The sequence below is a fragment of the Patagioenas fasciata genome, chromosome 2, assembly GCF_037038585.1.
Source record: "Patagioenas fasciata isolate bPatFas1 chromosome 2, bPatFas1.hap1, whole genome shotgun sequence".
NCBI classification, from domain to species: Eukaryota; Metazoa; Chordata; class Aves; order Columbiformes; family Columbidae; genus Patagioenas; species Patagioenas fasciata.
This window is the reverse complement of record NC_092521.1, coordinates 131,146,290-131,169,670: the sequence shown is the minus strand read 5'-3', so window position 1 is coordinate 131,169,670 and position 23,381 is coordinate 131,146,290. Positions and strand designations below refer to the sequence as shown.

At 35.6% G+C, this 23,381-nt stretch overlaps 1 protein-coding gene across 9 annotated transcripts in view; it reads right to left on the bottom strand.

Moving 5' to 3' along the window:
* Nucleotides 1-23,381, bottom strand: part of TBC1D5 (TBC1 domain family member 5) — a 316,442-nt gene that overhangs the window by 267,699 nt on the left and 25,362 nt on the right. For 8 of the 9 annotated variants that reach the window (XM_065830710.2, XM_065830709.2, XM_071804973.1 and 5 more), the window contains exon 2: nucleotides 21,735-21,796. The exons of the other annotated variant lie outside the window; for it this stretch is intronic. The gene's annotated coding sequence lies outside the window, so the exon portion shown is untranslated. The remainder of the gene's footprint in view (nucleotides 1-21,734; nucleotides 21,797-23,381) is intronic. 9 annotated transcript variants of the gene reach the window in all.

Genomic DNA, 23,381 nt, shown 5'->3' with positions numbered 1-23,381 from the left:
TTTTTAAAGCATCATTTCTTTTTCTGCTCCTTCTCATGATGTACATGCAGCCGTTCTGAGACTTGATAGGTGACATAGGCATAGGATTAACAGTGTACCACTGCACCATTCCAGCAGCCTCCTGAGATCATGCTACCACCTTAAAGCACTTGGAGAAAACCACCTCATGGACAAACAGCTGGTTGGTGTTGAACCATGTGAAGAGACCAGATAGGGGATGATCAAAAGAAAACAAATAAAAAAGTAATTTGGTAGAGTTTGGTTTTTTGTTTGTTTGTTTTTAATCAACAATTGGCCAATCTGCTCTGTAGCTTAGCAACACACATTCTTTGTTGATGCTAACCTGGCATTTGGCAGCATCTGCAGAAAAAACACTTATCACCTCTTCTGTTAGCTGGAAAACTCTGCTCCATTCTAGCAATGTCTAAAAGTTATTCAATTATTCATATCTTCATCATCGCTCAGCTGCAGCATATTTCAAGATCAAGTCATAAAATTCTGGTTTTGAGCTCTCTCTTCTGAGCACTTGCTTGATTTCAGTTTAAATGACTTCCCAAAGTTCCATGGGGAAACTCTTCCATATGAAGGACAAAACTTTCTTGGAGGTTGGTCCAAGACCACAAAACAAACATTCCCAGCACAAAAAAAATCATCATCATCAACTCCAAGTCCAAAGTGTCCTTCTTGCTCTTGCTAACCTACACAAAAAAATGTTTTTAAAACACTTAATGCAAAACAAGACTCCCTTTTGCTAACACTTCTTCACTTGGAAGAAACTGACAGAGATGAAACAGGATTAAAATGTGGTCTAATACACAAGACAAAACATTTTACCTTTTTTTTTTTTTTAAATTATTTTTATTTAGTTCTATATTCTTCTGTGTTCTATAGTTTGTTAGCCAACATTGTTTTGAAAAGTTGATTGCACTGTGTATGGCGTACTCCTCCTACCTCTTACAGCAGAAATATAACAAAGAACTCCAGTAAATTACATATGTATGACCTCCCATGCTTGAATCAAGGTTAGCTAGCCTAGGGATCTTTTTCCAGATATACTTCTGTGACAACTCTTAAAATAGTTTCCAATAATTACCCTATGTAAGTGATGTAAGGCTTACTAATTCTATAATATATCACTATTTCCAACAGCAGAGAGAAAGGGATTCAATATTTGGGAATAGCTCCTAAAATTAAGTTAATTGGAAAAGAAAGTGCATTACTTAGATATTTATACATGAGATAAACTGTCTTTAAATCAGTATTTTAATCACTGTATGCAGTCTAGTTTAATGAATCAATGCATGTCTTCACCAGCAATTTGGAATTCACAAATTCTTCTTTTTTAAGAAAAACAAGGACAATGTTCATTTTACCTTGACCACATTATTCTATTCTGCAGCACGCAAAGACAGATCACTGATTATTTGTTGGAGGAAAGCTCTTCTACGTCACCAGTTTTTTTAGAAAAACACATGAGATCTTTAAAAATCAATCCTACTGAGATGGCTCAGTGGAAGTCATATTGGATTAGGTTCCTTTCTGTGCCATAACATGGGAAATTTTTGAAAGGTAAAAAAATTGCAGCTTTGTAACAGAGAATAACAACAGTTTCACCTACACTGTGGAATTCATTGACAGAAGTTCATGGAAAACATTGTTATGAAAAGATAAAATACTGTGAAAAATTTCCTTTAACATCTTTTCCTGTTTAAGGAAGTTCAGATAACTGACTCTATCTTTTCTCATCCCCGAGTGAAAAAGCCAAATGTCTTAGCCTAAAGAAGTATATATATTTTGAAATATTTGAGTTAACTATTATTCCTTCTAAAATATATTTAAAATAAAATTGAAATCATGGCAAGCCATTTTAGGGCATACAATTACTTATGAAAGTTAATTTAAATAAAAGTGACAAAAAAAATTCGGTCTTTACGTGTTTGCTGCTATAATCCCACAGAACTGGAGAAAGGGAAAAAGAAGTTAATAAGTGTTATTTCTGAAACAAACCAAAGGAGCTACTTCTTCACAGAGTTAGAAGTCAAGCCATGGACGTCCTTGCCGCAGGACATTAAAACTTTACAGAGGTTCAAAAAGTGACCACTTTTTTGCAGGAGCGAGAAAACCAAGGGGGGAACCAAAACCAATACTGTTGAATGTTGCTAGATAAAAAGAAACCATCTCTGATTCTCCTTGTCTAAAAGCTTTCAGATCTCCAGAAGGCAGAAAAGCATATGTGGGAAAAGATGTCACAAGACCTCTCAAACTTCCCCCCTAAGCATCTCCCTTCAGACAGGCTGGAAGAGGGACCCTCGGTTAGAAGTGTGTCTGGCCCAAGCCACTGTGGCTGTCATGAACCCCACTGGTAAAGGCATAAAGAAAAGATAAGTGAAAACCTAGAAATATCCAGCCTCCCAAACAGTGACAGTCTCTCAGGTGGGTGCTAAATACCATATTTGATTTTTTTTTTTTTAATTGGGGGAGTACAATGACTTTGAAAGTTTTAAAACAACAGAAAAAGCAGAACGACTTGCTCTCTTATTTTAATGTATCTGAAGATAAAATTCACTGTTTTTTTTAAAGCACAGTTAACAGTTCAGATTATTATAAGCAGTATCTTATAAAAGAAATCAATTTTCATTTCAAATGCGTTTTTTTTTAACTCCCCTTTTAACATATATCCAATATATTTATCCTGTAAATGAAATAAACTTAACAAAATTACATATTGCTATCTTTGTGTACTTAACTTATACAAACTGGAAATAAATAATAAATTTTCAAAGTCCTAAAAATAAAGTAAATGGTTCTCGAATTCCATGCAAAACTGTAAAAAAAATGTTTTGTACATGTTAAGGTCTTTAATTACTTTAAAAACACACATAAAGGTACCAATTGTGTTTAGCAATAAATATAAAATTACTATAGCAAAACTGTATTTATTTGAAAATCAACATTTACTATGGACACCACCCTTCTCTGGGAATGTAAGAATGTAAAAACATGACAATTAATATCAATGTATGTTTAGATGTTCAAATCATTAATAAATGCTTGATTCAAGCTGAACAAAAAATTTTACTGATTTCTGTTACCATGCTTACAGAAACACTAAGAGTAATAAAACTATAATAATATAGATTAGATGCTACATTCTGTCCTTTCTATACTGTCATCAGTGGTTGCAAATAATGGACACTGATACAATGAAAAAACCTTCCAGGAAATTGAGCAAAAAACCTACCCCCCAGAAAACTAAACAAGAACTCATTGACAAAGCTTAGTACGTTTTTCTGGCAGCTAGTATTTACTTTCTTGAACTTGAACGGATGTATTCACAGAGCTTTCTTAAAGTTCACAGATCTAGATCAGAACTGCAGATCTCTCTGTATGGAAGTCATCTGGAGACACAAGGTGACTGTGCTTGATATTTCCATTTGATTCTTTCCTGACCTACAGCAGCACAACAACAACAACAAGTCTATCTGAACAATATATATAACAAGAAAACAAAGCTCTTCTCAATTCTGATTTTAGTCAGTGTGGTCACTTCTCTGATTTGTCTTGAACTACTTACGTGGATCAAAATACCATCACTTCCTAAGACAAAGATTTCACTTGAAATTCCAAGCCAGGATCCACTAACGGAAAAACAGAAATAAAAAACACTTTAATTTTTACTTTCCAAGGACCAGAGTTGTTGTTTGTATTGACCCAGAATGTTTAGAATTTAATGCTATTTGGATGGATTAGGTCAGGAAGATAATGGAAAAGACCACAAAAAGTTACTGTATAATTGCTAAGTTACAGCATTCAACATTTACTAGCAAGTCTTTCAGCACTGTATGTAAGATGCATCCTTTCACCAATAAGAGAGACATGAAAGAGAATCTCAACAGTTTTAAGCTGAATACGTGATGCATTCTAATTTTTTAAAGAAACACAGTTTTCAAGTTTCACAGCCCTTTTCCCAAGATGAACAGAAATATAATAGGTACTCATGTATTCTTGCACAACCAGGAGCTCCTTTATCTACATCCTTCCAACAGCATGAAAGGTGAGCTTTGAGCTCAACTTTCTAAAACCGTGTAACGGTTTCTTGGGAAGCCAAACACGATCACACAGAACATCCCCCTTCCCTCTTCTTCCCTCTGCTTTACATGCTGAGCATGACACCATATGCTATGGAACAACCCCTTTGGTCAGCTGGGGTCAGCTGTCCCAGCTGTGTCCCCTCCCAACTTCTTGTGCACCCCCACCCTGCTCGCTGGTGGGGTGAGAAGCAGAAGAGGTTTTGACTCAATGTAATCTCTGCTCAGCAATAACTAAAATATCCCTGTATTATCAACACTGTTTTCAGCACAAATACAAAATGTAGCCCCATACTAGCTACTATGAAGAAAATTAACTCTATCCCAGCCAAACCCAGCACATTCTGCACCCCTTAATCCATAACATTTATGTCATGCTCAGGTCCCACACTATACAATATATTCTCCTTAACCATCACCCCCCTTCCCATCCCATTTGCACCAATGCCTATAGAATGACATTACTTTTTACTACTTTTTCAGTTTGGAAAGACAAGTATTTTCAGGGTAGGCCTGGTTCTTTTGTCTTGCAGAAAAGGGTGCTCAGACTGCAGCTAAATAAGAAAACACTTTATGCTATTTTCCGTGAGGTGGCATAAAGAAAGAGCTGCCTTCCACTAACCCATCTCAGTTCTTTCTTCCTTCATCATTCATCTTACTTTCAGTCTTTCTCTGTCAACCCTAATCTTTCCAATGTTTTTGCTCCCTCTGCTCTTCAAAATCATTTCATTGTTCTTTCTAAATCTTTTCTCCAGTCCTCCAACTACTTTTCTCTGTCTTAATCTATTTATTAAAGTGTTGCATGCTGAGTATCAACACGGTCTCCGTACAAGTAATTTTAAACATAGACTTTCTAAATAAAAGCAGTAGAAAAGCTGAACAAGTGTCCAAGTCAACTGATATTCAAGTCAGTCTCCTCTGTAACTTCAGCACTAGCTCCAACACAATCCTCAAAAACAGAGGATGAATGCTAGTTTTCGTACCTTAGAAGCAACTGCTATTCAAAAAGATGAAAGCAAGCCAGCCTTTCAAGGGGAGGTTTACACTCAAACAGACATGCCACCGTCATCCTGTTCCTCAGTGGTTCAATTGACCATACCTAAATGTACATGTAGAATTTTATTGACCTAATGTATCACCAATTTTACCTACCTCATGCATGCATTGTAAAAAGGGGGAAGGGGGGACTGAGAAAAGTAATTCTCTTTCCAACCTGAGGAAACTTTAGACAAATTTGCCTTTGATAATCGACTGAACAAGCTGCACTGCAAGCATCAAGGGATGGTGCAGGGATATCTAGCAGGTGCTGCAGTTTATCACAAAACCGTCTAAAATAATTGGAAGTGACAACCAGCACTACCACAAATGATTTATTAGTCTTTCACTCAGCTTTTCAGCTTCCTCAGGGCCAGAATAAATAATTTACCAACTCTGTATCTTCCAATCATTAATTCTTCCCTGTGCATCCAAACTACATTTAACTCTGCTGGGTTCAGTGGAATTAAAAACACAATATGAAGACTTCCCCCACCCCGAAGTATAGTAGTATCTGACTTTATCTAAAAGTGAAATTGTCAATCAAAATTTATATCTGTGATAGAAGGATTAGAGCTAGCAACTAACACTAAGTCACAAAATATCTGCAGAATAAAATGAAAGTTGAACTGAAAAGATATCAACAATGAAATGCTCCCAGGGGATCAGGCCTGTTCACAAGATATAAAGTACTGATAATGTCTGAAGATATCGATTAGCATTGTTTTTCTGATTCATAAACTAACATTAGTTACAGACAAACATCTTAAATGTCCCACATGGCAAAAGCAGGATGAAAACCCTGGACACAAAATGTTCAGAAAATAAATGAAAAAGGAGATGTTGGCAAAATGGAAAGATTAAGCATGAACAGAATTATTCTGTAAAAAGGCAATACTTTTTGAGGAAATACACTGAAGATACAAGATTTACTAATGCCCTTGTGTTAATATCACAAAAAGGAATAAAAAAAAGGGTATTGTGCAAGGTAGAATTAGAAACCAGGAGCATAAAATGGCATAAAACCAAAGTACACTTTCAAATTTAAAACAGAATATATAAGGTACCATATTCCTATTAATTATGTAGAGAAAACACAGAGAAAACAAAATCACACCCTAAATCCATTTTTGATGTAAGCTAGTCTTGTCTCATTAAATCAGCATCTATGATTAAAACCAAGATCATTTTTGGTACATAATGTATTGCATTGTTAGAGCAGCATCTGTTTGTTGCACAGCAACACATTTTTCAGCTTTAAGAAACCGTACTCTTGTAGAAGAAACAATGCAGACTTTGAAGATACAAAAATATTTTTTCTTCCAAAAGCATTTTGTACTAAAGGGGTTAATAACATTAATGTGCTAATATTTTGTATTCCAAGAAGAGGCTTCAAGCTGTTGTAAACATAGAGAAGAAGAATTTCATGGTACTAACAGCTTTCTTTCAGTCCTATGGGACTGAGACAACTCAAACTTTAAGTGCTTAGAAGAAAAGCTCTGTAAAGCTATGAAGGCTAATCAATAGGGCTTTCACCAAATGATAATACAGTCTGAAATGAAATAAATTGGCCATAACAAAAATGGCTTACTCTTTTTCTCATCATTAATCTCAATATAGAGAAAAGTACAGTATGAACTCCAAGTCCAAAATAGCTGACATGCAAATATGTTTTCATACTGCTTTTAACAATACAAAAAAAAACTTAAAACCACAGGAAATTTAAGATGATTTATTTGAAAGCAATTAATTATCCTATGTATTTCTCAAACAACAATTATTCTTTCTAGTAAGACTGTAAAATCTGTATTCCAGTTTTACTGTATAGAATTATCCTATGTATTTCTCAAACAACAATTATTCTTTCTAGTAAGACTGTAAATTCTGTATTCCAGTTTTACTGTATAGCCAGATATTTCCTTTCTTAATTTAAAACAGAGATTATCATCTCCTGCAACCAACCAAGCACAGCTGAACTCAGTCTCCCAAAATGACACTGTAATTAGGGCTGAGTATTTCTATAACTATGAAAAGGGATGCTTTAAAACAATCCCAAACCTAAAAAAACAAAAAAAAAAAAAAGAAGAAATATTGTAAATAAAACAAAACTTGGAGAAACTAAATCTCAGGTAAGGTATTGACATCTAAGCTTTCTCCAGCAGCTGGGCCAAAAAGGCCTTCAAAGAACTTAGGTCTCAGTAGACAGAGGCAACACACTTTGGGAAGCCTACCAAAGAGGAATATACACTTGATCTCAGCATCAGATCACTGAGCCAAAACCCATTTGCCCATGGAGTCAGATATTTAGATCCATAAGAAAGTACTTTCTGTTGCCAAATTAAAAAAAAAAAAAATAAAAATCACAAAATATGTTGCCTGTGCCTTATACAACTCGGACATGGGCCCTATAAATAAATAAATCCAGGAATCTGGTTTGTTATTTAATTTTTGATGCCAACTTATTACGGCATCTTCCTTGAACAAATGCATGGACTTTTGGACTTAGAGAAAAGTGGATTTCGACACCAATTCCCTTAATAAGAGTCTTGAATGCAAGTATATGATGTTTTATTGCTGTACACGTCGTTTCCCTATAGCCAAAAAACCTGTGTGTCCAGACTTCACTTCTTGAGTTTGTTCATACTCTCATGCAAAAGCAAGACAAAGTGATAGCTGGTCACAGAAAACTGCCTAGTAGAGACATTGAAACAATTTGGGTAAGAGAACTGAATCCTTGATCTTCTGATGGAAATGCAGTCATAGTTATTGATATAATCAGAAACTTCCCAAATGACCTCTCTCACATATGAATGACTCAGTAATGTCTTAAGTATGCAGATTCAACTAGACTTTCTTCAAAGGTTAAATAGAAAAAAATAACTGAGATTTAAAAACATGGGCGAGAAGTATCAAACCCAAGGAGAAGAGTAAATCAGCGTTAATTTACTCAATTAGAAAGTTTCACTGAAATCTTCACTGCCTCTATAAGAATACAAAGAAAATGTATGAGAAGTTCTCATACTTAGTTATCAGTGTATAAGAAACTAATGGCATTTCTTCATGTTCCAATCCATTCTGGGTCTATCTATAGTCAATAATGTCTGCTGATAAGAAACACCTCTAATGCAGTACTGGGTAAATTTATAATTGTATTTATCCCAAAAGAAGAATTGCGTTGGCAAATGTTAGTTTTGACAAAACATTTTCACCTAAGGCACAGGTTCACAGATTTTCTCACCCTTAGTCACTCTTGGTGTGATTTTTCACCTCCATCAATCTAGTTTCCTTTTCTCACATTTTTTCATCACAGCTACTTGTACACTTTGACAAAACCTTGAGATGAAGAAGAAAGGAACACTCAGTTTTATCTGCATTTATCATTCAGTAAACCTGTCATCTCCACAAGGAAGTGAGGCAGAAGAAGGCCACAGAGCACTCGTGGCAGCAACTTAGGAACCAAACTTGTCATCTCCTGAGTCTCACAGTGACGCTCTCAGAGGTACACAAATCAACAATGCATCCATCGTCACTATTCTGGCAGAAGCCATAGGTTCAACCTCCAAGACTCTCCAAAGCTACATTTTAACCTGAGCTACCAAGACCTTTTTCTGTCCACCACCAACAAAAAATGGCAACCAGAGCTAACTACAAGGTTTGCAAGGTAAGTCAAAGTTACAAATCCTGCTAGGTATGTTTCTCAATAGGAGCCTAAAACAAGAAATTTTCAATAGACTACAACAAAGGAGAGAGAATTTTATTTAGGAAAATGTTCACGAGAGTTCTTTTCCTCTTTACCAGTGCTTGTAAATAATTTTAAGCAAAACCAGCCACTCTCAAAAAAAAAAGAAAAAAAAAAAAAAATCTGTAAAAAGCTATTAAGAACCAGATAACATTTTGACCTAATTCAGGGTTACAAACCAAAGTCTGGACAATTGCTAGAAGTTGAACTGACCTCTGTCAATTGTCATAAAGGCTTCAAACCACCTGAAGACTCAGGGGCATGGCAGGGAGGAAGAAAAAAAAAAAAGGCAACTCACTCCTAGATGTTTCATCAATAAAAGTAAACCACATCAATATAGAAACACCTGAAAAATATTGTAAAAATAGACAACTCTCCCCTTCCTCTTGAAGGAGGCTTTTAATTGTTTAATTTTATTGTTAGTTTTAACGTGCAAGTTACCAAGTCAAGCTAGCAATATATAAAAGTCTTATTTTGAAGAAAAAAAAAGCCATTATCACAGTTCTTATCTGCAGACACTCAGGTCTATCCTCCTGTAAAAGCTTTCTTTTCTTTCTACACGTAAGGATCATCCTCAAAGACTGAAACGGATTAAACAAATGGAGATAAGATAGGAAGTCACATTACATAAGGGAGTAAAGGAGGTTTATTACTTAGTAGTAGAAGCAGGCCTCATTCATGTTTCCCACATCTTGGGGAATGTATAGTTCATCCCTGCAATAAAACTGTGATTTTGAGCATATACCAACAACAGCATATGCTATATTCTTTTCAGTATTCTGCACAAAAAAAGTTTGTGCAAATTACTTCATTTTGCTATTTCACACAAGAAATAAAAAGCATAACTATTCAGTGAGAAATCGTGTTCTACGTAAAGAAATGCCCAGACTGATGGAGTAGCATACTCTTGTGATCAGCATAACAAAGGCAGCATGAGAGAAAGCAACTCAACTTATAATCACGTTTTAGATAACAGGTTGGTAGACAAAACCATATGGAACAAGTAACGCCTCTTCTACTGAATGAATGGAATGCACTTCAGATGTGTCTTTGCTGTCTTTAAATTATTAAGATTACGGACACACTATCTACTTGCGAACAATGTAAGAAAGCTGGAACATTACAACTGCGGAAGCTCAAATACAATCAAACACAAGGTCTCTAGCATGCTCTAACTGTCCTCTTCCAAAAAACAAACAAAAAACCAAACATACAACTCACCAAACAGATAAATCACTAAACTTCAGTTGTAGTTCTAAAAACAATATATTTTAAAAAATTAATTGAAGGTAAAAGACTGAAAGGAACTGAGTATCAGAAAATTATCAGTGACAAAAATGAAACCTTGCATCACAGGACTGTTGGCAATTCTTCCACACAATCCCTTCCTCCTCCAGTTTTCCTTCCGTATATTTAATCATCTGTTAGTAGAATTTTTTGTGAAACAAGTTGTCAAAAAGAAATTGTGAGGATGATCATGTTTTCACAGAAACATTGTTAATAAGACATGAGGAAATTAAAAATATTTAGTTGCAATTTTCTAAGCTTTTTAGCAAAATACGCACTAATCTCTTGCTTCATAAACAATATCTGGGTAAAAAGATCTCTACCCCAAATCCCTTCTAACTAATTAGGCCAATGACCAATTCCTAATATCAGACAAGAAAATAATTCCTTTTTTCTAACCTAATCCATATACTCTACCCTTCTCCCTTGTCAAAAGGAACTACTTCTTACCTTTAACAACTTAATCTATGAGTGGAACAACCCCTTGGGTAACACTCCCTATGACTCCCCTCGCATTTGCAGGGCCTGATCCTCAACGGTGGACTTCAATCATGCAAGTATCTGCTCGAGGAATAACACAGCATGGAACAAGCAATCCAGAGGTTTTCTGGACTGCATTGACAACAACTTACTGACACAAATTGTCAATGAACTATTAAGGACGAGGTCTTCTGCCAGACCTCATACTTACAAACAAGAATTGATCAGGGATATAAAAGCTGGAGGCAACCTTAGCTGCAGTGACCATGAGATAGTGGAATTCAGCATCCCGAAAGGAGGGGGAAAAAGCGAAAAACAGGATCATAACCTCAAACTCCAGCAGAGGAGATTATGACCTGTTCAGGTATCTGCTCAGAAGAATTCCACAGCAGGTGGTTGTGGAGAGAAGGGTCCAGGAAAGGTGCTTGATTGTCAAGGATGTCCTGCTCCAAGCTTGAGAATGGTTCATCCCAAAAAGTAGGAAATCAAGCAAATACAGTAGAAAGCCTGAACAGATGAACAAGGAGCAGCTGGCAAAACTCAAAGCAAGCATACAGGAGATGGAAGCAAGGACAGGTAACCCAAGAGGAATATAGAGACATCATCCAAATATGCAGGAATGAGATCAGGAAAGCAAAAGCCCAGCTAGAGGTGACTGTGGCAAGGGATTTGAAGGCCATCAAGTACATCAGCAGCAATAGGAAGACTGGGGAATGAGTGGGCCTACTGCTGAACGGGAACTTGGTCACAAAGGACAAATAGATCCTCAGTGCCTTCTTCACTTCAGTCATTACTGGTGAGATAAGCCTTCAGCAATCCCAGGCCCATGAAACCAGTGTGAAAGTCCAGGGCACAGCAGACTGATTCAGGTGGAGCACAACCAAGTTTGGGAATATTTACACTAACCAGATGCACACAAGTCCATATGGCTTGAAGAGTATTACCAGAAAGTTGAGGGAGGTTACTGTATGCAGTTCTGGGCTCTCCAGTACAAGAGAGACACGGACATACGTGCAGAGGGCTTGAAAGATGAGTAAGGGTCTGAAGCATATGGAATATGAACAGATGCTGAGAGAGCTGGGATTGTCTAGCCTTGCAAAGAGAAGGCTCAGATTATTATATAAGGGAGTACAGAAGATGGAGCCTGACTCTCCTCAGTGGTATCCAGTGAACAGAGAAAAGCTAATTGACACAAATAAAAGAATCTCATTTAAAAATAAGAAAAACATATTTTACCATGAGGATAATGGAAGACTGGAACAGGCTGTCCAGATCATTCGTGGATTCTCCATCTTTGCAGATGTTCAAAACCCAGCCAGACAATGTCCTGCTCTAGGTACTGCCGCTTTCAGCCAAGGGGCTGGAGTAGATGACCTCTAGAGGTGCCTTCTGATCTCAACCATTTTGTGATTCTGTGATTTTATTTAAGGGAAACCATAAACGTTTTTGCTCAAGTTATTTGTATTCAACTGATATTTATACATCACTAGTGTTAATTACATGGAAATCAGCAACAGGACCTTAAATAGCATGTTAATGTAGGTCCTCCCAAATCACTGTATTAATCTTTACTCAGATATTTTGTCACATGCATTATTTTTCTGTTGTTTTTTAAGACTCTGAAAGCATGATGTGAACAAAACAGTGTACTTTATAGCACGATCTTTATGAAATAACCACACAAAAGTATTTCTTTAACATCAAAATATGTATGCACACATGTACAATGAATTTAACTACAGCATCAATTCTGAACATAGAGGATTTGCACATTCATGTGCGTACCAGGAGAGTACAAGAACTGGAAAGAAACCCTTTATAAGGAAAAATTTTGGTAAATCTTGAGAACCAAAGGCTTCCAAGATAGATGAACTAATGGAGATGTAAACAAGAAAAATTACAAGATAAAATTTGAATTTCTATACACAGAATGTCAACTAGGCCTTATAAATTATGCATAAATTTTTACCTTGGACAGCTTTGGAACACTGAAGAGACAATGAGTCACAGGGAATTTATGTAAGAAAAGCCCTATCACTTTGGGTCAAACAGCACATTTCTTTCAGCCAATATAGTTTTTTTTTTTTTCTGCATTAGTTTTTCTGGTGTCTTAAGAGTTTTTAAAACTATGTCGTACTTTCTGTAGAAGATCAACAAAAGTATAAATGAGTAGATCAGATTTAGCAGTAACCAAACGTTATAATTTACACCCCTGCTGTTGCAAAACACAGCGAGACAAACTTCCGAGACAGTGAGCCATTGCTACCCTGGCCTTTTACATACCTGGTAGCATATCTTTTAACACCATATGTAGGCAGTGGCTCAGAGCATTGCTTCATGACTGCCTCCTATTCCCTTCAACCACCTTTTCCCCACTCCTTCCCTGAACTACCACTAGTACTAATGCAGTCAGATCAGAAAATTAATAAAGGTTAAAATTACTGTAGCAAAAGAGTGCATGGGTGCACAAGCAGCAACCTGCATAAGTGGTGAGAACACATGGATAGAGAAAGGGGCTTAGCAAGGCTACCTTCTTCAGTTTCTGAAGTGATTCTCCCAATCCATTGTCCTTACTATGCTTCAGTTTATATTGTAGAGTAGCATCTATTCAAACAATAATTCGACTAGTTGTCCCAGAACCAAGATGACTGAAAAAGCACTTCACATTGATCTAGAAAGGGTAAAATTTTCATCTTATGTATATCATTTGCATTTTCAGCTAAGGCAAATTCTAGTCACTCAGTAATAGCCAGTGTATTTTTTTTTAAAAAAAAACCACTTGCCCACATAAACTGTTTTGGAGTTGCCAAAGAAATTTTAAGACTGCAAACTGAAAGCAAGGTGCATGACCTTTCGTAAAATATAGTCAGCATGAAACATGCAAACAATCAAGAACCTCTTGCTCATTTTAACATTTGAAAGTCTTACAGAAAATTAAAACAAACACACAAACCAACCAACCAACCTTGTATTTATCGAAAAAAAAAAAAAAAGCCATTCTAAAAGATCTTCCCTAATTTCCATAGGCAATGATTGTGAAAGCTAAGTCGTATCTCCTCCAAAATGGCAAACTTATACTTTCATGTTTTGTATTTAAGCATACAGTAATATTGCCTTCCCAAGGTCAGCTTAATCCTATTGACTAAGGTTTGTGTCATTCATAGCCTTTCATTTTTATCCTCATTTAGAGCATTCTGCCACATATTTTTTTCATACTATTAGTTCACACAGCAAAATATCTCCCTTTTTGTTTCTCAACTCTGCCCTGTCCCAAGCCACGACCAACAGCCCCACCTCAATTCTCACAAGCTAAATGCATGTAATTAATTCAGTTCAAGATCAGGATTCTGTGTCCATAAGAAGCACAGGCAAGACTGAGCTTTCCTTTGGAAACTAAATCTAATTTGCCCTTTTTCTATACTGCTGACATATGCCTTAAAGCAAGACAACCAGAACAGTCCTATGTTCAACATCACCCAGGAATTTTAAAAATCACCTCTTTAAATTTACAGAAAGAGTAAGTCAGAAAAGAAAAAGGGAAGAAATCTTTCACAAACAGCTGTAGCATGTAAAAGAAAACAGCACGAGCAACTGCAGGGAAAATAACAGCAATAGGCTCTGAAGAAATCTGGCTTGGGTCACTGGAAAGAAAAGAGAAGCAGATGTTAGGCTGCCTAGCCCAGGTCACTGCAAGGAGAACAACAGCTGGTTCTGCAAGCCTTGCCCGGGACACAGAGCCGGTGCTTGACTCTACCTAACAATTTTTTTAATACATGTTTGATGACTTTAGTATGGGAGAAAGCTGGAAAACGATGGATTTTTTTCTGGGTGGAGCTATGACAAATTAAGCCATTTATTTAGTAACAATACTTGGTTTTATTCTCTTTTATGTGTAGTTGTACACTCAAGAGTACAAATGTTGACTGGCTACACAGATGTACATCTGAAATAGAAATAAGAGTTTCTGAAGAGCTCTACCAAGTTATTAATATTTTAACAGGTCTTAAAAGTTGTTTTATAGTAGTGTAGATATCTTCAGGACCGAGGATCTCCATTCACTCCATATTAATTATAGTATATCTTAAGACATTTTATTTTCACGTTTATGTGGGGGTGAGAAGACAGAGTGTCCTCTGACCATCGTATCCATAATCACTTTAGCTGAGAGTTAAAAAACTCCTTTTTATAACCTATCAACCAATGCTCAGGTCAACTTACAGAGTTGTTCATCCATCCAAGGCTTTTATTAAAACCTCTACCATTGTAATTTCTGGATTATGTTACAGAAAACTGAACTCACATTAGGATCCTGGTAAGCAGAAGAGAGTTTTTAAAGTGAATTTTTCCATGATTGCCCAGCTCCCCGTTTCATGACTCATGCATTCCTTCCAATCATATTATTCATCACTACTTTTCATCAAGGCGAGAAATTATAAATGATTACCATTTAGATTTGTCTGAGCACAGAAAAATGTATCTTTAGAATCAACGGACAACCATATACAATAGATCAGCTACTTATTCAAAATATGTTTCACTGAAAATGCAGAACATGCCTTCAGATGTGCTTGTAGTTTTACTGATTGTTTTAAGAATTTATTGCATGCACATGCATACAAGCAAGTCTCTCTCTAAGAAAGAGTCTTAAGAGTAGTACAGTACATTTTAGGTGGTTAAAGAGAAATAAAAGATACTTTTTTTCCAGGTTTTTACCCAAATATACTTCTAAACACCGCATTATTTTTATATTCACTCCAAAGCAGTGCAGATATTTATTAAGTACAAGTGGGCATAGAAAGGCAAATAGAACTCTACATAAATTGTGAATGAAAATAAGAAAATTATCTTTTGAACCAATTAAAGAAGAAATAGCTTAGATAAATCATGGCAAGTAATTGCGTAGTAATGAAAACAAACGAACAAAATCAAAACACATCACATTTGTATGGAAACAGAAAAAAGTAAATTTATCTCATCAAATAATCACAACAATTTCATTTGTTGGCTGCAAATTAGGAGAAATTTCAAAGAAAAGCTTATACATTGAGTTTCTAGATAACTTGTTTACACCCAATATATTTTTATCAACAGATATTACAGTTGCAAAGGAATTACTTCTTGTTCACACGAACACACAAATCATATGAAATTCATGTTAAAGCTTATTGTACAAAAGTTCAGTTTTGCAGTATTAACCTAAAACTTCCCAACTCTATTTCAAATGTTTAAATTGACATAAATGCAACAAAATGGACAATCCCAGATGCAGAGAGTCTTTGAAAACTCTGGTGAACTGAAACATGGCAGTCACATACACATGAGAAACAACATAAACACCAACCAAAGAACAAAGAATAATAAAACTCTTTCATTCTATATTTTTGCTGTTTTCACAATGACTATAAGGGATGTTTTTAATGCTTGCTGGCCCTCACAACAGAGTAAGAAACATTAAATCCACCTATAACCTTATGTCAAGTGCAAGAGCCTGGGATAAAGAAAATAGTTTAGTGCTTACTAAATATAACGCTGTAAGAGTATGTATTCATCAACTTCAGTGCCACTATCAGCTTGTCATAAATTATGCTCACATGTTACAAGATCAGAATATCAGCTGAAAGGAAAAATACGTTTCATTAGAGAGAAGTCACCACACTAGGCACAGCGTTCTTCACTGAACTCGCATCTTCAGTGTATTGCTGACAGGATGGTAGAGGCTCATTCTGGCAGGCACCTTCACATATACGGTTAAGGTGACACATGGCAGGAGAGTATGCTGATAGTATTCCATGTGTGTTATCTTCATGGAGATAAGGGGAAGTTATACTAGGAAAATTGACTTTTAGCTTCTCTCAACATTGGAGACAGCACAAAAAAGCGGTAGATGTGTGAACAAGACTGAGCTCTTCTGACTACCACTTTGCTGGTGAGTTGCACCTGAAGTAGATGTGTGTTGCTAGTATAAGTAAAACGGTGAAGTGCTCCTGATGTAGGCCTGACCTAACTCATCAAAACATATTTCAATGAGAAGGAGAATCATCAAAAACTTTCTGGATTTGAGGTAGATAAAACTCAGCGGGCTGTATTTCTGAAGTTGATGGTCATCTTCTGTTAGGTGCTAATCATTTCTTGCAGTTAACACACATTCAAAAAAAACTACAAAAGTTTGCTTAAAGTTTATATAATATCCATTATCATTACTGAAATATAACCAGTTACTGCAATTCTCAGGATGATTTTTTCACTGCCTGCAAAACAGGAGGCATTTCCTCTCCAGGAAAGGTCATCATGATATGCAGACAGTTTACCTCAGATGACTGTATGAAAATAATGCAGAAGAAATGAGAAAGGGACATATTGCAAAACTCAAAAATATTACATTGCAGCTTACACTACGAAACTCTGAGAGCCATGTTTTGCGTAAAATATAAAACAATTACAATAGTGCAAATAGAAAAGCTACACGTTTGTAGCTAGTAGTAAAGCTGCTTAGTGTTAAAAGGCTTTCACAGAACAGGTTTCTGGGGTTCAATACTCAAGTTAAAATTCACAACTTACTATGTGAATGTTTAACCATGCATATCTCCTAATAATATTTCAGACAGAAAAAAAAAAAATAACATCTATCGTACAGTGAAAGATACGGATATAAATGTACATTGTTGTAAGGAGCAGGATATTTTAATAATTTAATAGGATAATTCAACTCTGCTATTGCTTTCAGATGTTCAACACAAAAGATCCTGTGCTTCTCAAAAACCCACTGTTGCTACCAACATCATGCCCATAAGTTCCTATCATCATGCTATTGCTTCCCATAGTTACACTATTTCCTCTCCACTTCCCATCCTTCGACAGCTCCCATCTCCCTGTGGGATCCTTAGTTCAAGTTGAGAACATCGGCTCACTCCTTTTTGACCACATAATAGAGCACAATCCCAGACCTAGCATGGTAACATCTTGCTGGCTGTACCTTTTTGCTCATGCAGACAGTCTCTTTCTACATAGTGCTGTAAAGATTTTTCTGTGAAACACACAGAATTTCTACTAGCCTGAGGCATTTTTTTGGGGGGTGGTGTGGGTGGTGGTTGTGTGTGTTTGTTTCATTTTGCTTTTTTCTTTGGCTGGTTGACTGGTTTCGGTTTGTTGTTGGTTTTGTTTATTTGTTTGGGGTTTTTGTTGTTGGTTTTCAGTGTGTGGTTATTCTGTGGTGTGGGTTTTGTTTGTTTTTTACTACAATTCATGTTTTATGTGAACTTATATTTGAAATAATGTTTGCATCATTTCTGTTTAAAACATCATGGCTTCATCATTGTCAGCTCTGATCAGTCCTACATCCTTTAACACAGATTTCCAAATTGCATTGCAAAGCAGCTTCCCTACTAAGTGAAACAGAAGTTGGATATTCATTTTACAAAGCCAATGTGTGGGTTTGGTTACAAATACTGGAGTAACTCTCTAGTATTTCCTTCAAATTACTTTTTTTAATACTTGTGAAGTTTGAAATGAGAGAGTGCTGATCCTTATTCTGTGAAGCAAGCTAGCATCATTAGGATGACAAAATCAAGTCTTATTGTGGCAAGAAGAAACATCATTTAGTGTCAACAACACACTGCTATTGATTTGAACTCCTCCTTGCCTCACGGGTGAAATAACAGGCTCCTACACACAGATTCTCCAAGCATACCAATAGAGAAGAGAGGCAAGAAAAATACTAAAAATGGCTGTATTAAAGATACAACAGGAAATATATGACTCATGAGATGTAAATTCTTTTATCTGTATGGAATAAATTGAAGAAGAGCTTAATATGGCTCCTGCGATTTCTATGGAGTTAGATTAGAACAGAAATACACATACCAATAACACACCAGATTTAGGCTTCCCAACGAGCATCTCCTAACTGCTCTGCAACCTTTGTGAAACAAGCCAGATTCATTTTCATTATTTAATACATGACTATTCAGGTTTTTAAAATGACACCTTATTTTAGCAATCAGTGTAAGATGGGGAACTGAATGAGCATACAATGTAAGATATCTTTTCGTATTACTGGTGGGATCTTAAAACAGAGGTAAGAAACAGTGTGGCAACAGGGACAGGTTCACTCTTTTTCTATTTCTGAACAACAGACTGCAATTTGCAGAAAAAAAATCCATATATTTCTTAAAAGATACAAAAATAATAGAACCATGGTTAGCAAAAAAACATCAATATAAATACTACTCTGCACATTAATAATCCTTTTTTAGAACTTAAAGCTATGCCTTAAAGGAAATTTGGAAACAAAAGAAATGTAGTGAGATGAAATACTACTTATGTTGTCTAACTGCACCCAAAACTTAACCTAATTCAAACACTTGCAGCACTGAAGTTAGTGTGCTAGAATTCCACAGTGCATCTCTTAAAATATGAACAAAGTAATATACAACGCATAAAAAAATACTTCAAGATAACTTCTTTTTAAACATACTGAAGTGTATGGAACAAAGCTATTTTCATACCACATCCAGAAAATGGATGAGGTGTGAAAGAAATCTCTTGTTTAATGTGACCTTTGGCTGTACTTTCACTTGTCATCATTATGAAGTAGCTACTTTCAGTGCCAACACATAAGCTGCGTTACATTACCCTATAACAGTAGTAGCACGTCTTTCAGGAAGTGTTTTATACTCCGAGAAACGGGTGGCAGAACGTATTGACAGCATTTACCTTTGCAACTGCTTATAATAGGTCTTATTCAATAATAAGACCTCATTTACACAAGGGAATAAGAGTGACTGTACCGAATTTCATCGAGCATATCACAAACTAGTACATGTTGAGGAACTCCCTTGGAGTTCTCAGCTTCAGTGAAAACATTCAAATAAGGAGAAACGTAAATTTCAGTTTGGAATTCTGCCCCAAATAATAATATTCAGAGCTTTGTTACTGTGCACAGACCAAAAATACTGCATCGTTAAGATCTGCAACATACTTGACTTTTCTTAACATATGTAATTAAGAAAATATTTCTGGAAAGCAAATGAATTTGAAATTCAAGTAAGATTAATAGAACAAATATGACAAATTTATGTTTTATACAATGGTAGCAAGCTGCAGAATAAAAATCAGCAGCTATCATTATCTAAGGCTGTTCATCTAACACCGTAAAGAGAAAAACCATTGATACATACTGTACACACATTTTTATCCATGTATATAAATCAAAGGAAACAGCTTCCTTTAAGGCAAGCATATGAAGATACTAAAGCAAGATACAAATTAAATATTCATACATTCAATATTTCAAAATAAGGAATTTGGATATACACATGCATAATTTAAGTTCTATAGTGAAACCTGTCTACAGAGGCCATTTCTTCTGTATTTCAACAGCACTGAAACTTGAAAAGTACAATGCAGCCTTCCCATGCTGTGTTAAAACTTTAAAGCATATAGTAATTCAGTTCAAGCACTAAACATAGAATAAAGGCCACGTTATGCACACGGTATTTTGCAGAGGAGCTGCCGCTCTGCCCTATTCGTGACAGCTCTGAAACAGGCTGTCGGTTGCAGAGCTCCCCTGCAAGGCGGATTCCGACTGCCCAGAGAATTACTCCTTAACCGAGGTCAACCAGGCAACTCCAGGTGAGAGGCTCATCGGTCCTGAAAACACCAGCACTCAGAACTGACTCTGAGTCAAATTCCAATCCCAGGCACCCGTTTTAAACTCCACAGAGCTGGTGCTCATATATGAAGCCTACATTTGGCCCTTCACACTGTTTTTATACAGCCACTGTAGTCCCTCTGGAGAAAAATATGATACTTCTGACCTCGTTAATTGGCAAAAGAAAGCAACGCAAAAAACAGACTTCACAACAATATGTTGTGCGATAGAAATGACTCTTTGTGAACACAGAACCTGAGAGTAGTTTCGAGACAATAACACAGAGATGATACATTTTCAGAGCTTATAAATTCCTATGCAGGCAAAAAACATTGTGGGTAAAAAAAACCCCAAAAACCTACTAGCCACCTTCCCCCTAGACACGTATCTTCTTCTGCCTGTGCCCAAAGATACCACCATTCGTCCCCATGTATTTAAAACCCTGCCACTAAAGAGGAACTCTATTATGAGTTATTAATCTGAATATATTATTTTCTTATTAGAACTTATATGTATTAGTTCAAATATCAAGAGTCACATTTAAAAAAAATCCATTTTATTGGGACAAAAATATCTCAAGTTAACTTTAAGAATAATTAAATAATAATTAATACAGGGAAAATAGAACAATTTTCTTTCTGTGTGTTCTAAAGTTAACATTTATCTTTGCTCCTCAGAGGTCATTCATTTGATCTTGACATATCTATGGAATAATAGAAGCAGGAGCCACATAAGTAGAAAAGTTATATTAAGCAATATAGAGCTAAACAAAATCAGTATCTACATGGTAAATTACTTCACTGAAAACCATCTATGGATTCTGCAAAGAATATACTTTTGCCTTAGAGCTAGTACTTTAATTTTCAAGAACCAAGAAAAAAAGAAAAAAAAATCAAAACTAGTCAGTAACAATGCAGCGTCGAAAAGCAATAAACTCAAAATTAAGTTATAAATAATTTAAAGCATGTCATGAAGATGTATTAATAATTCATCAGATAAATAATTTACTAAATAATCAAATAAATTAATAATGAAATACATAAATAAATCAGCAAATAAATAATTCTGCAAAATAACCTAAACAATAAGTCACTAAAACAAATGACAAACCTACAAAACTACAATGATTTTCTAAATTCTGATAGTTTTAAATAAACAAATGTATATAAACTAGATCAATCTTTGGTGGTTAGAGAAATATTTTTCACTGCTATTGGTAAATTCCTGATTACACTGCACAAGGATACAATTTTAGATTTTACAATAGTGCAGTTTTTCCCTTGTAAATTATTAACATGATTGCTACAATACATCCTGCTCTGTATTTTACACGTAATCCCTTTATGTTGCTCATTTCCACCTCTCAAAAAAAAATGAAAATCTCTTTACAACATTCTTAATTCACATATATATATATATATATATCTTTTTTTCTTTTTCTGGGTGCAGTACTTACAATACTGCAATAGCCTTCTTGGTGGTTCTCTTACTGTCTTCTGCAAACCTTCAGAAGTTTTGCTGCAGGGGGAAAACAAGTAGAATAACCTTAATTATTACAGATGGTATCTCATTCATTAGCAGATGACAACATTTTATTTGAAAGCACAAGAAAAGCTGTTTTATAATTCTACAAAGCAACTTAATGTGAAACAACCATTACAGTCTGCAGACTACCGAAAGTTTTCAGAAGTCTTTGGTGGAACGAGTTCAAGCAGACTGAGGCCTGTTTCTTGTATTTAAGCTGACACACAATCTGTGCAAACTGGCACTAATTCAGATGTAAAGACAAACCACGAGAAGGACAAAATACTTGGCTGACATCTAATGTTATCCTTGATTTTGGAAGTTCATAGTCCTTGAAAGAATACAGTGAGATCATTTAATATCCACTATCTAAGTACATTCACAATTTAATTAGAACACTACACTCCAAAGCCAACACTGGCACCATAAAGGTCAAAATCCACTCATCTCCTGAATCAGTTTTCATTTCCCATTTATTTTAATGAATAGTATTGACAGCCACCATAGTTTTCTTCAAGTGGTATTCCATAAACATAGCAGTTAAAGAAATGTGCCAGAAGTGTAATAATGTTATCAATTTTTACCCATCCTATGAAAACGTTTATTTGCTTTCTTCTATAACACATGTTACAGGAAAGAGTGACATATGGTTTTATAAACCATGCTACTGACATGGATTCTTGATTTCTCTACAGGTCTGTAAAAGTGAGTGAACACATCAAATCTGAAGTTATATATTTTATATATGTATGTTTTTTTTGCTACTCGGTTCAAAGAAAAACACGATGTAGTGTTGTTTCTGCTAGTAAGATCTCAAATGGTTGATAGTTTTGTTGTATTTCAGCAGTTAAAATTATAAAGGATAATTTACTCTTAAAACTACCTGGGCACATTATATTTAACAAGTCTCAAATTCTCTTTAGGGATTATAATAAGGAAACACTTTGCTTAATCATAAATTTTATATTTATCTTGGCTAAACACCCTCCTTTGGATAGACTGCCATGTTTTGTCAAGAAAAATCAACACAGTGGAAATGAAGTACTTGTTCTGTTGTGTGGTCATTCAAAAGAGTATGTAGAAGTAATGTAAATGTGCACCAGCGCTGCTGATAATTTCACGCTCTCATACACTCATTTCAATTTGCTTTAAAAAGGACTATTCCTCCTGGCCAAATATAGTCATCATGAAAAAGCATACCTCCCATTTGAGCTAACGAGGCTGCAAGCCCCAGAACACAACAGTACAAAAAACTTCAATATTTTAAGGAATCTGAAGCACTTTTTTCTCAAAATATATGTTTCTGAAGTGGGACAAATGAGACTTTTTTGAGAATGACAATTCCCACACCACATCTGCAAATCCCGTCTAGCCCCAAAACAAATCATATGTATCCCAAATTCTTCTTTTTTCAAAGGAATGGATCCTTGTAAAAGCAGTATATACCTTCTTGAGGATTTTTTTTTTTTGAGGATTACTGGGCCATGCAACAGCTCAGGAATTATCTGAGGTTCTGGAATCAGACCTTCTCTAGGAAGTACCACTTAGACATAGATCATCATTCATCCGCATCTTGGCA